This window comes from Triticum aestivum, chromosome 1A (assembly GCF_018294505.1).
Source record: "Triticum aestivum cultivar Chinese Spring chromosome 1A, IWGSC CS RefSeq v2.1, whole genome shotgun sequence".
Taxonomy (NCBI): domain Eukaryota; kingdom Viridiplantae; phylum Streptophyta; class Magnoliopsida; order Poales; family Poaceae; genus Triticum; species Triticum aestivum.
Genome location: NC_057794.1, coordinates 587,859,413 through 587,876,023, shown reverse-complemented (window position 1 = coordinate 587,876,023; position 16,611 = coordinate 587,859,413). Strand labels below are relative to the sequence as shown.

Genomic DNA, 16,611 nt, shown 5'->3' with positions numbered 1-16,611 from the left:
AACCGCCATGTTCGTCTGGAAGCTAGAAAGATCAACTGGTGTTGGCATCCTTTCCAGTGTCTGCATCCTTCGCGCTGTTGTCAGACAGCAATGTGTTGGGGCATTGTCAATGATACATACTACACTTTACCGTAAAATAATTTGTGTTACATGCTGAGTGGAATGCAAACAAACTGCACATACATACTAAACTATACTTGATGAAAAGCTAGCCATTCTCTCCACTAACTCTAGCATATGACAGAGTCAATCCTGGCAACTTCTGAATGCTTTATTTGTTTTATTTTTAAATCTGTTCCACCTTCCAACTTTTATTTGACCGCAATTAAATACGATGCTCGGAAACTGCAATTATCCAGGCCACCGACATCTTGACAATGAGATACACTACTAGTACATTTCATTAACCTTACACTATGAATGAACACCACCAACATCAGTAACACGACAAAGCAGGGGCGAGATCCTCTGTTTCTGTCTGATACTCTGTTTTTTGAGTGCCGTCCTAGCTGGGGAATCTCGGCCATTTTGCTTTCTGGTTTCTATGTCCGTTACGCCGGTACCTGCTTTCTCAAATTTGAAGGCCTGGGCATCAACATTATGTTTCTTTACCTTGTGTTTCTTCTTTCTTGACGACGGAATCAGAGATGGACATTATTCTGCAAGTCAATGGTACATAGCAGGGTCAGATGATGAAACCATTTTTTCTCTTCATCGACAAGCTAACTTTACAGTAAATAATTTGTGTTACGTGGAGAGTGGAGTGGTAAGGAAACAAATTGCATAAATACGACTAAAGTCACTAAACTGTACTCCCTCTGCAAACTAATATAAGAGCGTTTAGATCACTAAAGTAGTGATCTAAACACTCTTATATTAGTTTACGGAGGGAGTACCTAATAAAGAACAGTTAGAACTCTAGCATGACAGGGAGAAAATTAACACAAACTGTCTCTTTTCATCCTCTTTCTTCCATGTGGATATGGTCAATCCTTGCAAGTGCTGAATGCTTTCTTTCTTTTCTTCTCTGTTCCAACTTTTGATTTGACCGCAACTAATACAATGCTGAAAAGTTGCAATTGTTCAGGCCACTGTTCCTGTATGAGATGTAGACCCAACATGCAATTTGCTCTCTAATGTCAACAAGAATTAAATTGACAATGAGATACATTTCAGTTTACTTTTGACAGTGCTACCTTTGCTTTGATCCTTCTTTTCGGACACATTCGGCATAGCGCTAGGACCTTGTTCCAAGATGTTTTCCTGGGCAGCAACATTATTAGTCTTTGCCTTACTTTTTTTTTCTATGGCCCTACAGGTGGAGGCAAATGATTAAATATTTTTTTATCTTCGTTAACAAACTAACTTTACAGTAAGTATTCTGCGTTACATAGAAAACTGAAAACAAACCACATATACTGTACGTGACTAGACTGTATCAAATGAACAGCTAGCCATTGACTCCAGCAGCTAGGACGAAAATGGGGTCAATCCTGCTGAACGCTCTCTTTTCCTTCCCTGTTCCACAATCAGTTTGACCGCAGTTAATGCAATGCTGAAAAATCACAATATCCTTGTCATATCAGATGTTGACTGAACATGCAATCTGCTCCTATAATATCAATAACAATTAAATTCAGCAACGAGATACATTTCACCTGACACTATAAACACCACTAACACCAATTGTACAACAAAACAGGACTAGCACTACCTAAGAAGAACATGAGCTGGTTCTTTCTGAGATCTCAATCCACCATGCTTGCACTTGCAGTCTTCCTGCTCCTGCTCACACAAACCACAGCAGGTTGGTCCAAACCTGATTCATGGAAGACGCATGGAGGAGGATGCATCGCAAGGGAGAGGGAGGCCCTTCTGTCCATCAAAGCCGGCATCACAGCCGACCCGGAGCGCCTCCTCTCGTCGTGGCGAGGGCAGGACTGCTGCCAGTGGGAGGGCATCAGGTGCAGCAACATGACCGGCCATGTCATTGAGCTTGACCTTCATGCGCGGTACATCCGGTCTTCCCTGAAAGGTGAGATCAGTTCTTCTCTCAAAACCCTGCAGCATCTGCAACACCTCGACCTTGGTGGGAACTACGATCTCACCGGGCCTCAAGGCCGCCTCCCAGACTTCGTAGGGTCTCTTAGTGACCTGCGATACCTCAACCTTTCGGGCCTGATTTTTTCTGGCACGGTGCCCCATCAGCTTGGCAACCTCTCGAGGTTGCGATACCTTGATCTGAGATCTTATGGTCTGTACTCAGAAGATCTCCGGTGGCTGTCACAGCTCTCTTTGCTCAAGCATCTTGACATGAGTTTTGCGAACCTCAGCGCCGTGATAGGCTGGGTTGACACAGTGAACATGCTGTCCTCTCTTGAGGTCCTCAGGCTATCAACATGTTCGCTTATTACGACAAACCACTATATGCCTCGCTCGAATCTCACCAGGCTCAAGATCCTCGACCTCTATCGGAACTCCATTGAAATGCAGTTTGACGCTATTAGCTGGGGTTTGGGACGCAAGCAGCCTGAAATATCTCAACCTTGAGTTCAACGGTATATATGGTGTGTTTCCTGCACAATTGGGAAACTTGACCTCACTTGAAGTCCTTAAGCTGAGGGAGAACCATATAAAGGGAATGATACCAGACACACTGACCAGCCTTTGCAGCCTGAGAATATTTGAATTGGCATATAATGATGTTCAAGGGGACGTGACGGAGTTCATCGAGAGGTTACCGAAATGTTCATGGAGTCGGTTGCAGGAGCTGCATCTGGGCCACAATAACATAACTGGCTCACTATCAGATTGGATCAGCCACATGACTAGCTTGAGCACTCTTGATCTCAGTTTCAACAAGCTTATAGGACCTCTGACCACTGCGATAGGCATGCTTTCTAACCTGATTTACCTGAACATAGGGTACAATCAGATGGATGGTCTCATCACTCAAGAGCACTTCTCCAAGCTTACAGAGTTGCAGGAGCTGCACTTATCTGGAAATTCCTTTACCATGAAGCTGAACTCTGACTGGATCCCTCCAAGGAGATTGCTCACACTAGGATTAAGATCATGCTATCTTGGGCCGAGATTTCCTCAGTGGCTCAAATCACCAAAGAATATCTCCTACCTTTATATGTCCAATGCCAGCATAGCTGATACCATGCCTGATTGGTTTTGGACTGTGTTTAGAAAGGCTGACGTTTTGGACCTCTCAAACAATAACATCAGTGGCACATTACCAGCTACTCTTGGACAGATGGACACCAGTTTCTTAGATCTAAGCTCGAATCAGTTCATTGGTCCGGTAGAACAGCTGCCTCAGAATATAACGACTTTAGATCTCTCAAGAAACTCCCTGTCAGGGGCTCTGCCATTAAATGTCAGATGGCCATTACTCATAGACAGATTGCTTCTATTTGACAACCATTTCACGGGCACTATCCCGGCATCGTTATGCCAAATGAAGTTACTAACACTGCTTGACATTAGAAACAATATGATAACAGGTCAGTTCCCTCGATGTTCAGAAAATGTGGCGTCAAGTTCAGGAACGGTGCCATCAAACATAGCTTCTGTGGATAGTGATTCAAGCTCTGAGATATCATCGTCGATGTCAATTCAAACTCTGAGGCTCAACAACAATAGCCTCTCGGATGAATTCCCTTTGATATTACAGAATTGCCCAGAACTAACTTTTATTGATCTTGGGCAAAATAGGTTTTTTGGAAGTATACCACCTTGGATTGGAGAGAAATTACCACAGCTGAAATTTCTGAGCCTCAGGTCCAACATGTTTTCTGGCTATATACCCACCCAGCTTAGAGGACTTCGATATCTCCAATATTTGGACCTAGCACACAACAACTTCTCAGGTACTATACCTCGATCCCTATTAAACATGGATGGCGTGACCAAGACTACAGAATTAGCAGCTCGGGATTACCCATCCAGCACTTCCAGCGACATGGCTACAGTAGATGATGGCATTACTGTAGTAGATGACCCCCAACATCCTGGTGGTGGGTATGAGTATGCTATGATCGCTAGCATATTTGTAGTCACAAAAGGGCAAGGGCGCGAATATATTGGTCGGTTCATAGACATAGTGAGTCTTGATTTATCCTGCAATCATTTAACTGGAAATATCCCCGAAAGCATAGGTCCTGCAGCAGGTTTAGTGAATATGAATCTGTCTTTGAACCACTTGACCGGAAAAATCCCAGAGAACATTGGCTCCATGCACTCACTGGAATCACTTGACCTCTCCAGCAACCAGCTCTCTGGCGAAATCCCTCCGGGCTTATCCGATCTAACATCATTAAGCTATCTGAACTTGTCCTACAACGAATTATCAGGAAGGATACCGTCGGGGCACCAGCTTGACAACACTCAACCCTTCCGACCCCGCATCCATGTACATTGGCAACGCAGGCCTCTGCAAACCTCCTCTTCAGAAGAGCTGTCCGGGAAACCATACAGCAGAAAGCCACTTCACAGCGAGCAAAGAGGGATCCGAAGCGATGCCCTTCTGTTTCGGGTTAAGCGTGGGCTTTGTGGTTGGCCTCTGGGTGGTGTTCTGCTCCCTTCTCTTCAAGAAAACATGGAAGGCCTCCTATTTCCGTCTCTTTGATAAGGTTTGTGATAAAATTTATGTGCTTGTGGTTGTGAATTGGGCGAGGATGACGAGGAAGCCAACCACCAAAGATTGAGCAGGTTCAACCGCAACCACAGTGGTATGAGTATCCAGTCCACTACAATAAACAAGTGATGAGGTTCTGATATCTCTATAGATGGATGGAAGGAGCTACTATTTACTTGTTCATGTATCCGTAGTCTTATTTGGTTTATCAGACTTTTTAAACTCATAGTGCTGAGCATTTGTATTCTTTGGAACATGCCAAATTGTAGTAATATATTTGCCCACCTGCAACTGTATTGGCGGTCAAGGTTAACTGTAATTTGTAGTTTATTTGACTCATATGCAACTGTATTTGCATCATGTGGTCCGTGAGTGGTGCAGTGATAAAAAGGGACCTGTTAATACCATGAGCAGAAGCGAGGTGAAGGCCGGGCTCAGGTGCGCGAGCGATTCGACGGAATCCGGTGGCGGCGACGGCGAGGGAGGCGGACCAGGGGGAGTCAGACGAGTCACCGGCCGCTCCCCGCTCGCGTGCATCACGTGGCCGTCCAGCCTCCAGAGGCCCGCATTGGGGACGGGGTGGCTTGGAGCAGGGGTGGGGCCAGGAATTGACCACTGTGAATGCAAAATTTGAATCCCTTTTTTTTGGAAGCCTAGTCTTCCTTTTGGCACTTATAACTAATTATAGCAGCATATTATCATTGTATTATTGTAACTGTATGAAAGATATCGTCTAATATATTATATTCGTAAAAAATGATCATAACTTGGTATTGTTCAGCATAGGATTAAAAATTATGGAGTACTATTCTTTATAGATAATGCTCACGTAAAAAATTCAAAATTTATAAACATTCTTACATTGTAAATTTAAATGGAAAATTTTAAATTCTCATGTCTAAACAATTTACAGGAATTGACCACTGTGCATTCAAACTGAATCAATGTCTGCTGCCCGCTGCCGACTGCAGGGATCAGAACCAAAGTGAGCGGGGATGGATTAGTCCCGCCATCCGCTGTCCGCGCCGCCTTGCGCACGTCCGATCGCCGAGCAGGCGATGGGAACAGGCTTCGCCGTGGCCGCCTGGCGGCTCGCAGCTCGCGTGGGAACAGAACAGGGGCGTGCGTGCGTGAGGTGCTGGTGGCCGGTTGATCGATGGATATTACTACTATTTTTTAGGCGATGATGGACTGATGGATGGTCTGATCTGTGCGTGCGTGCGTGCGCTACAGCCATTTGGCCCGATGGGCCAACTCGTGAAGTGGACGGAAGGCCTCTGTTTTGGGCTGGAATACTTACCTAGTGTACAGTTTCGTTTTTCCTTATACATACACATTATATATACCATATATACCTAGTTTTTTTTTGGTAAAAATAATGGGTATTCATCTGAATACCCTTGAATTGGGGTAGGCCCGCCCCTGGCTTGGAGGGCGCGAGCTCACTGGCCTCCGCCGCGCCGGAGCCGGATGGCCGCCTTCCCTTCTGGGTCATGTGAGTCGCCGTGCCTAAGCCATCTGTGGGCCTTCTCGGTCCTGTGTGTGTGCGTGCGTGGGCCCACGCAGGCCGAAGGAACATAGCTTAGAGCATCTCCACTCGCGCCCACTCCCCAGCACGCGTTTTCTCCGCCAGCGCCGAGCGCACTGGGGAACACTTGGGGGCTCCGACGGAAGGAAAACTGAGGCGTGGGTCATTACTATCAGGCGAAAAATGACTTTTTCGCGCCCAGATTCATCCCCGCACATTGTAGGACGCCACTTCCCCATTCGCCTACGTGCCGATCCCGGCGTCGCCCACCTGCCCACACCCGCTGGCCCGCCGCTAGAAAGGCCATTTCCCCGCCGAAAAGAGAGGACGCGAGCATTTTTATGAATTTGTCAACAAATTTTGTAAATAAGATTATTTTTTGTAATACCACAATTTGTTTTGAAATTTCTGAATATTTTGCAATCACAAAATGTTTTATGAATTTCTGACCAAAATTTAAAAACATGAACATGTTTTGTAATTTAAAACAATTTACGAAAGGTGGTTATTTTTGGAAATTAAAAAGCATTTTTTAAGAAAAGAACATTTTTTCTATTTGTGAGCAATTTGAAAATGGGGACATCTTTGAAATTCTGAACAATTTTTTAAAATGTGTGGAAAAACGAAAACATTTTTAAATTTGTGAATACATTTTTGAAACAGAAATACTTTTTAACCCAAATAAAAAAAGATAAGAAACAAAAAAATAAAAAACATAAAACCCCAAAAAGAAATGACCAGAAGAAAGAAAACATGAAATCATTAATTAAGGGTCACTCTTAATATTTTATCTCATAAACTGTATGTCCAAATCTTGAACCATTTTCACCATTGGATCTCTCGCGTCGAGATCTTCAAAACTAGATCTCATGTTGATGGCTTTTGTTGAAAAAAATTCACAACAAAATCGAACAAGAAAACCACACCGGGAGCACTTTTATTCTATCTGAAAGCCATTTCGAGAGGCACGGCTGAACCTCTCATGGTAGAAAAACCGTGCCTCTCACGGAAGGGAAAAAAGAAAACATTTTTTTTGTTTTCGACAGGCACGGTCGTGCCTCTTGTAGAAGAAAAAAAATATTTTTCTCTTTTTCCGAGAGGCATGGCCGTGCCTCTCACGGAAGAAAAAAAATAGAAAACACGTATTTTTTTTCTTTTCCGAGAGGCCCCGTTGTGCCTCTTGCAGAAGCAAATCCGTGTCTCTCATGAAAGCGAAATCGTGCCTCTCATGAACGCAAAAAACAAGGAAACGTATTTTTTTTCGTGTTTCTGAGAGGCACGGCCGTGCTTCTCACGAAAGCAAATTCATGTCTCTCGTGGAAGCAAAACCATGCCTCTCGTGAACGCAAAAAACAAGGAAGCGCATTTTTTCCTGTTTCTAGAAGGCACGGTTGTGCCTCTCGCGGAAGCAAAAAAACACAGTTTTTACCGCAAATATTTTTGTTCAATTTTTTTCCTAAAGCTAAGAAAGAGTGGTGGAAAACCGAAAAGCCCAAAATCCATTTAAAAGGACAAAAACGTGTGAGAAAAAAAATAGAGGGTGTGTCCAGAGCTCGACACCTGGTGGCGACCGGTGCCAAGTGCCAAGTGACCCTTGTAGAGGCTCATGAAGGAGCACTCCTTAATTAGTTGCTGTAAAAAAACGGCACAGAAACCTTGAAGACATTATAAATGGGCCGGCCCATCTATTTGTTTGCTCCCTCAAGTTTTTTCGTTTTCAGTTTTTTCTTTCATTTTCTGTTTTTATATTTTGCTTTTTCTGGTTCTTCTTTTCTTTTTTAATTTTAAAAATAATCAAATTTTCAAAAATTGGAAAAATGTTCATATTTTCAAAAACATTCCCGTTCTTTATAAACTGGTCGAGCACTTTAAAAATTGTTCGCATTTACAAACAATGTTAGGAATTGAAAAATTGTTTGTTTTTGTGAAAAAGCTAAAGTACCCTAGTAGAAAACAATATATCTTCACTACAATAAGCCAAGTACATTTGAAAGCCCGGTGAGGTCGCCCTATACGTCTGGACACCTATTTTACATGATGTATTTTTATGAATATTTTTATATTTATTGAAAGCATATACAAATCATGAACACTCTTTGAATTCTTGAATAGTTTCTAAATTTTTGAACTTTTCAAACACTTTTTGAAATAATCAATGTAATTTCAACTTCCTATTTTTTGAATTTTAGAATATTTTTCAAATTCCTAGATATTTTTAAAAAAATATATGAAAATTTTCAAATGCATATGATTTTTTTTCTTTGTATGAATTGATGAATGAACTCTTTGAGTTTCTCATAGTTGTAAAAAAACAGGTGTCAATTGCATGTTAATCACTAGGCATGTAGTTGTAACCCATCTTCAACTTCAAAGGGGTCCAATGTTAGGGCAATTAAAAAGGGTTGTCAGTCAGTTGCATGTCCATCACTTGACATGCAACTCCATGCACCGTAAGCTACCTACCACTGCATGCGACACACACACACCATGTAATTGCAAGGGGTACAACACGACTCCAACTAGGAAGAGATGTGGGGCACATGCCGTGTGGTGCCACTGGAAGGGCCCGAGGAGGGTTACATTGCATTTTTCTTTTCTTTTTGTGTCCTGTGGTTGCCCCCCTACACAAGAACAACATATTAAGACTATCCATTCTAGGGGAAAATATTTTTTCCTCAAGAGATTTTGAAAAATCATGGCCAGTTGCATGTTCACCATTAGACATGCAACTCCATGCATCTTTGCACGCCCGCAACTACACATGGCACACATACCACGCAACTGCAAGGGCACCCAATGATTACAATGGGAAGGATGTTGGCAGTTGCGCCTGCATGACACGTGTTATATTCTGTTTACAATTGCACACATAATAAATACCACGCAACTGCAATGTGTCCAACGTGACTGCAATTGGGAATCAAAGGGAATGTTGATCAATTACATGTTAACCACTTGACATGCAACTACACATGTCGCAACCCGCATGCAGCTGCACACACACACACACACACACACATGCAACTACAATTCCATTTGTTGCCCCACCACACGAGACCAACATGTTAGGATGACTCATTTCTGTCAAAAATGCCTTTATTTTCCTTGGCAATTTTACAAAACAAACCCTGGTCAGTTGCATGTCCACCATTCGACATGCAACAACATGGAGAGTAACTCATACCATCCAATTGTAAGGGGTAAAACGTGACTATAACTGAGGTGGGGATGTGAAGGCATGTGTTGTATGGTGCTAGTGGTGCTAGGGGGAGGGCGAGCGGTTGAGTTGCATTCTGTTTTCTTGGTCCACCGTATGAGAACAACATAGTAAGAGGAAGACGAGGCCTGCTTTTTCTATTTAAAATTTTAATTCACGGATACTTTTAGAGCTGATCAAACATTAACTGAAATATGGGAAAATTTTAAAAAATAATCTTGAATTTTTTTGATTGATGAGAACTTTTAAATCCATGATTTGTTTTCAAATTTGTGAACATTTTTTTCATATTCATGTACAATTTTAAATTTCATGAATATTTTTTAGACGCAAGAAAATTTTCAAATTCATGACTTTTTGTCTAGATTTAACATTTTTAAATTCTTGAACTTATTTTTTCGAATTTTTTGATTTTTTTTAATTTATGAGCACTTTTGAAATTCATGAACTTTCTTTATAGTTCATGTGAATTTTAAAAATCAACAAAAATTTATAAAAATATTCAATATTCAATTTCTTTTTATGTAGTTCATGTTTATCACTTACAGTTGTCCCTATCTCGGCCAGCCATCCATTTTTCATCAGTATGTAGAAGGTTTAGAAATTTCTGTTGAATCGTAAAGTAAATGGAAGCTCACTAGCTACCTGTGCATGTGCACGACTCACTACCATGGTTGTTTATATATGCACACAAACACTTCATTCGTTCGGTGCCTTACTATCAAAACCTGGAAATGAGCCGACACGTGGGTCCTGCTTCAAACAGTTGAGAGAATGGAATATCGGTCCAAAAACCATAAAAAAAAGAAGGGACACAACAAGATAACACATCTCCAGTTATTTCACACTTGTTATTCACTTCCGATTCACTTATCATGATGATAGAGTGCATGTATCATCATCATCATCATCATCATCATCATCATCATCATCATCATTATTATTATTATTTGCATCATATAATCAAACTGTGGTCTGGGTCATTTATGATAGAATATACGTATTTATTGAACCATGGCTATAGCCATGTTGCTCCTGTGTGTTTTCTGTTGGGATTAAATATGAACCTGGATGCTTTTTTTACATTGCAAATATCAACTCTGTTAACTCAATTGTTTTCTCAATTTTGTGTTCCTTTGGGTTGTCTTTGAGACACATGTCAGGAAAATGTTACTCCCTCCATTCCAATTCTAAGTTTGCATAAGTCAAACTTATACAAATTTGACCAACTTCATAGAAAAATTATTAATATCTACAACATCATATATGTATATGAATGGGGATTTTATTTACATGGTTCTTGGTGCACCTGTTAAAGCATTTTAAATCTAAAAACATTTAGAAAATCAAGTAAGTCTGAAAGTTTTTGGCGGCAAACATTTAAAAGGATAAAATTGTATGCTTCCTATGACCAGGTGTAGTTACTCCCATTTTTGTTTCGTATGTTTTTGCTAGTATCTATGGTACCAAACAACATCTATGTGTAGTATGTAGTATAATAATGTTTAGGTAGCATATATAGTACTTTTTAGGTAGTATGTATCATATTTTGAGCATACTACTTTTTATGTATAAATATGTACTTATTTCACAAACATAATAAAACTATGAGGCACTTGCAAAAAAATTAGACAATTAAATTTGGAGTATCTTAGATATAGTACATGAACATACTAAAAATGAGGAGGCCACCACGACAGCAACAAAAGGAATGAATATTGCTAGTTGTGCATGGGCACCATGGTGCCCGTTTAAAAAAATCATTTTTTACAGCACAAAACATTTCGAAACTTTTTGTAAACACACACACACACACGCACACACACGATATGTGCAAAAGTTCATTATATTTTACTTTCACACATGGCACATAAAAAAGATAAATATGTATTTTCAAATGGACCAGATTTTTTTTGTTTTTGGGCCGGAATTTATTTTTGTGCAGCTTACAAATTGCATTTTTTTCAAAACAAAATTTCATGGATCTGTAGTTAATACATACAGTTTCCACGGAATTATTTTCCAATTTTTATGAAACTTTTAAATATGGTTTTTCTTTTTTCCAAAAAAGGCACCATGGTGCCCGAGCACACATACTTGGCACTTAGGAATCCTAGGCCTATAAGCAATGAGCGAAAAATCCACCTTGAATCTTCTGGTTTAGCTTGCGAGGCTCGGCACCTGTCGTCTAAAGGTGTCCCTTGTTTCTCACCTTTCATTTTTGTAAAACTTCCATCACCTGTCCAAAGACCTCTTGGCGTGTGTTAAGAGCTGGAATCTAGGAGAGCGTCTATGCCTTGCTTCGTGCGAGGTAGCTCCTATCTACTACCACTTATTGGCAGACTCTCCGACAGATGCACAGGCAGACCCTACTGGGCCGGCCCACTAGCGAATGAGCGAAGCGAGCGGATGTGGATGTGCCAGCGATTGACCACTGTAGCGACTATAAATTTGCATAAAAAATCAAGCATTACCTGAGATCGAACACGAGACCTCCAGCAAAGAAGCACTTCATGCTAGCTCCCGTAGACAATGAGAGGTAGTGATTACATAGCAGCGCAATCATATAAGAACCAATAACAACGCAGATCCTAACATTTCTTTTTTCTTTCCGTGTATTTGATTTTTTTGTTCGAAATTCCAAAAAATGTTTTTGAAACTGATTTTTTCATGAATTATTTTTTTTCATGTTTTCATTTTTTTTGCAAAATTCAAAGAATGATCATGCTTACAGAACTTGTTCGTATTTTACAAAAAATGCTCAAAACCTTTAGAAGTTCTTTGATTTTTTGGAAATTGTTCATGTTTTAAAAAATTATTCGTGTTCACAAAAAATAGATTTTTGTAAAATGGCTGTTTAACGAAACATGAAGACTTTTCGCCAAAAATAATTTTCTCATAACGCGCACATTTTTTGAAAATTATGATCATTTTTAAAATATATTTACATTTTCTAAAACGGAGCATTTTTTAAACTCTTAATTGTTTTGAAAACACGAACAATTTTTTCAAAACATGAACATTTTTAGAAACTCTGGAAGAACTTTGAATACATGATTATTTTTAAATTTGCTATTTTTGAAAAAGGAACAATCTTTGGAAATGCGGACGTTTTTTGAAAGCATGAACATTTTCTGAATCTTCCGATCAAATTTGAAAAACCTGAAAAAAATTTGGAAACACAATTTCTTTAAAACATGAACATTGTTGGAAAATTGCGAACAATTTGGAAATCCACGAATATTTTTTTGAAAGAAGTTAAATTTTAAAATGAACCGAAAAGGAAAGAAAAAGAAACATATTTTTTTGGAGAATAAAGAACCAGGAAAACGAAAAAAAAAGAAAAAAAGAGAAGGAAAAAACCTGGTTCAGGAACCTCCTAGAAGGTTCCCGAAACCAAAAAAAGCCAGCTAGGAATCTCCTAGAAGGTTCTTAAAACCGGGATGAATGAAGCGATGAACGGGCTGGCCCAGGTTTTTAAAACCTAGAAGGAACCTCACTTGTGAACCCCTGTGCGATTGCTCAACAACTTGACGCATCATGCGCCATATAGGTTTTTCCGTGTATGGAATGCTCGCGTACATCGCCAAATCAAACGGGCCTGACCCAAAGTGTCCACGTGCAGCACAACATATACACGGTACATTAGTGTATCCGCATTTATATATTTTTTATATATCTTAATATTTCACAAAAGTATACATACATATATATTTCAAAAACTAAATTACTTAAATTTTAAAAAATATTGTGCATTTATAAAATGATCGTGCAATGTAAAACAAATTGTTGACACCACTCTTAAAAGATGTTGATAGCAATCAAAAGTTTGTTTCACGACTTAGAAAAATGTGGACGTCTTTTGAAAAATGTTAGTGAAATTTTCAAAAACTGTTTACATAATGTAAAAACTTTTTGTGTAACTGAAAAAACTGTTTCGTGCCATTCAAAAAGACATGTTCATCATTTTTTAAATGTTTATACAATGAAAATAATGCGAGTTGTTTCATAAAAAATGGTTCATACTCCTCCGTCCCATAAGTGTCGCTCGTTTAGTACAACTTTGCACTAAATTTATAATAAACCAGCGACACTTATTTTGAAACGGAAGGAGTCCCATTCAGAAAAGAGATTTATATTTCTATGCCACTCCTTAGTTCTACTCAGTTTTGCTCATGGCCCTTAACATTCCTCGCTTTTCCCCTCCACCACTTGGCCCATTCTCACAAGTTCCCAAAGAAAGCCTTGCCGTCGGGTCAAAGTAGTTGACCTTACCTCACGTAGTTACTAACGAGTGGGACCGGGGCTCTTATGACAGGTGGGATGAGGCCTCTTGTGGCAGGTGGGCTAGGGTATCACTGTTTATCAACAAAAATAGACCGACCCCGACCCCATTTAGCCGCCCCCACGCAGCCGTCATCGCCTTCGTTCTCCCGCCACCCACTCCGCCTACCTTCCTTAGGAGAGCTATGATGACATAGGTACCTAGTGCAGCGGTGTCGCCCTTTGGTCCATCAATTTGAGGAGTACTAGGTCATTGGCCATCCGATAAGTATCAAATGCTAACCCTAGAAAACCCTAGTTCATCCCCTAGTAAATAGTCCTGAAATATCTTGTGAATATGCATAGAATTAGTTCATAGGGCCATTGGATTTAGCAAATTGGAATAATGATTTAGCAATCTGTGAACTAATTAGTTAGTTTGAACCTCCCTTGGTAATGATGTTTGGGTTCAATCAATTCTATGCCAGGTAAGGAATGGAAGAGTTCTACGCCGACGATGAGCTCTTGCTGGCAAAGTGCAAGGAGATAAGCTCCTGGGTTCCGAACCAGAAAGCTCTCATGATGCATGCGTTGAATCTATCGTTGGAAGCGTCGGAAGAGGAGGTGAAGCGAATGTCGACTGTAGAAAAATGGGTGCTTTCTATTGAAATTCTACTCTAGGCAATGAAAGAGGTGATGGAGGCATCAAATCCTCGATAGAGAGCTCGTTGGCATGAGTACCACTCTCGCCTCTCCTCGCTGAATCCGATGGCCGAAGGGCCAGTGAATTTGTGGATTAGTGAAGTGCTCGATGAGGAGACAATGGATGGGGATACCAAGGAGGAGGAGGACAACGAGGCTGCAGACGAGGAGATGGAAATGGAGGAGGAGGCTGCCATTGACGATGACCTGGGGGGTTTGGAGATCTTCAGACTGCCTGGGATGAAGAGGAGGGACACCAGGGGGCTTGGAGACCGTCGCTTAGCGCCTACTGAAAGTCATGGATCTAACGATTCATGTAGACGACGAGGTTGACCAAGAGCCCTTGGAGGCTGATGCCGGCCAGGATCTGGCGCTGGTCACCTTCCGGGCCAAGCTGGACTGCAAGACTGCCCCAATAGTAGTGGAGCAGTATGAGGTCTCTGCTTAATTTGAGCAAAATGCTCAATGCTCCCACTATCGCCTGGCTCGCCATCTTAAGCGTTTAAAGTAGATACTATAATTTGTTCCCTCTAGTGCCGAGGATCTGACATGTGGATGCCCAATGATGAAAACCGTATGTTTATGCGCTACTTTTTTATGTTGTGCAGAATTATACTATTATTTGAAGATGCTGAATTAGACTGCTATCTGAATTTTATCTGAATATGGTAGATTTTGGATTTCCTACGTCGAGGGGGGTTTGCATGTCGAAAACTAGTGGAACATGCCAAAAGTTATCATCAATAGAGCAACATGCCAAAACATACCAAAAATATAACAACATGCCAAAACTTAGAAAAAATAGTGCAACATGCCAAAAGTTACCCAAAATATAGCTACATACCAAAAGTTACCAAAAATAGTTCAACATGTCCAAAAGTGGTCCAACATAGCAGGACGTACCATGTACTCGCGAAACTACCAAAAAATGAAGCCAAACTTGCAAAACTACCAAAAATAATATAAAATTTGTGGTATTGGAAGTTTATGATTTTCCCCAAACTAGTGCACATAAGATGGCTCAATGAAAAAGTATTACAATTTTTGAGGCTTTTTTTCATTCTATTTGATTTATTTTCAAAATGGGATCGAATTAGGAAGGTTGACCATTCATACAAAATGGTTTCAAATTTCAACTTTGGTTTCCCAAGTGCATATACCACCAATATTAAAGCCTAAGATGATATTTCTAAATTTTCAGGACCAAACTACATCACACTTGTTGTTTCAAATTTGAGCAAGTTCTCACAATTCACTAGAAATCGAGTAAATCAATGAAATATAGCAACAATACTCTGCCATTCATGAAATCTGGTTAGTGGGCATCCAATGTGGTATACTTTGGATGAAAAATGAAAAGGCCCAATTTTCTAAGTTATTTCAGGCACTTCTTTCACAAAAAATCATTTTTGGCACTTGAAAAAGGAAAAAAAAGTTTTTATAACAAGAAAATCATAATTCCTATCGCAACATTGTTCACAATGGAACACCCATAGTTGTGCCAAATTTTGCCTTGTTATCATGTACTATGCTATGGATGTGGCCATGGCCATTTGTCGCCTTGAAATCCATGCATGTTCATACTAGATAGGCCATTTTGTGAAAGTTGTTTTTTCAAATTTGTAGTGTCGCAAGTTTGTTATTTTTCCCAAAAATAGTGCACTTAAGATGGCTCAATGCAAAAAAATTCAATTTTTGAGGCTATTTTCATCCTGTTCGTTTTTTCTTTCAAGATGGGGTCAAACCAGGAAGGTTGATCCTTCATACCAAATGGTTTGTAATTTCAAATTTGGCTGTCCAAGGGGTTACACCACCAATACTAAAGCCTAAAATTACTTTTTTTGGTCAATTTCACGATAAAACTACATCACACTTTGTAGTTCAAATTTGAGCATGTTTTGATAATTCACTAGAAATTCAGTAACTTAATGAAATATACCAATAATACTCTAGAATTCATGAAACTTGGTCAGTGGGCATCCAATGTGGTCTACTTTGTATGAATAATGAAAAGGCCCAATTTTCAAACTTATTTCAGGCACTTCCTTCACAAAAAGTCAAGTTTGGCACTTGAAAAATGGAAAAAATAGTTTTCTTACAAAAAAAATCATAATTCCTATGGAAATATTGTTTATAACGGTAACATCCATAGTTGTGCCAAATTTGACCATGTTATCATGGACTATACCATGGATGTGGCCATAGCCATGGGAATATGCCTTGAAATCCATGCATAATGTTCATGCTAGATAGGTC

General features: G+C 40.1%; 1 pseudogene; it reads left to right on the top strand.

Moving 5' to 3' along the window:
* Positions 1 to 1,658: 1,658 nt before the first annotated feature.
* On the top strand, positions 1,659 to 5,325 carry LOC123182866 (receptor-like protein EIX2; annotated as a pseudogene).
* The last annotated feature ends 11,286 nt before the right edge of the window (positions 5,326 to 16,611 follow it).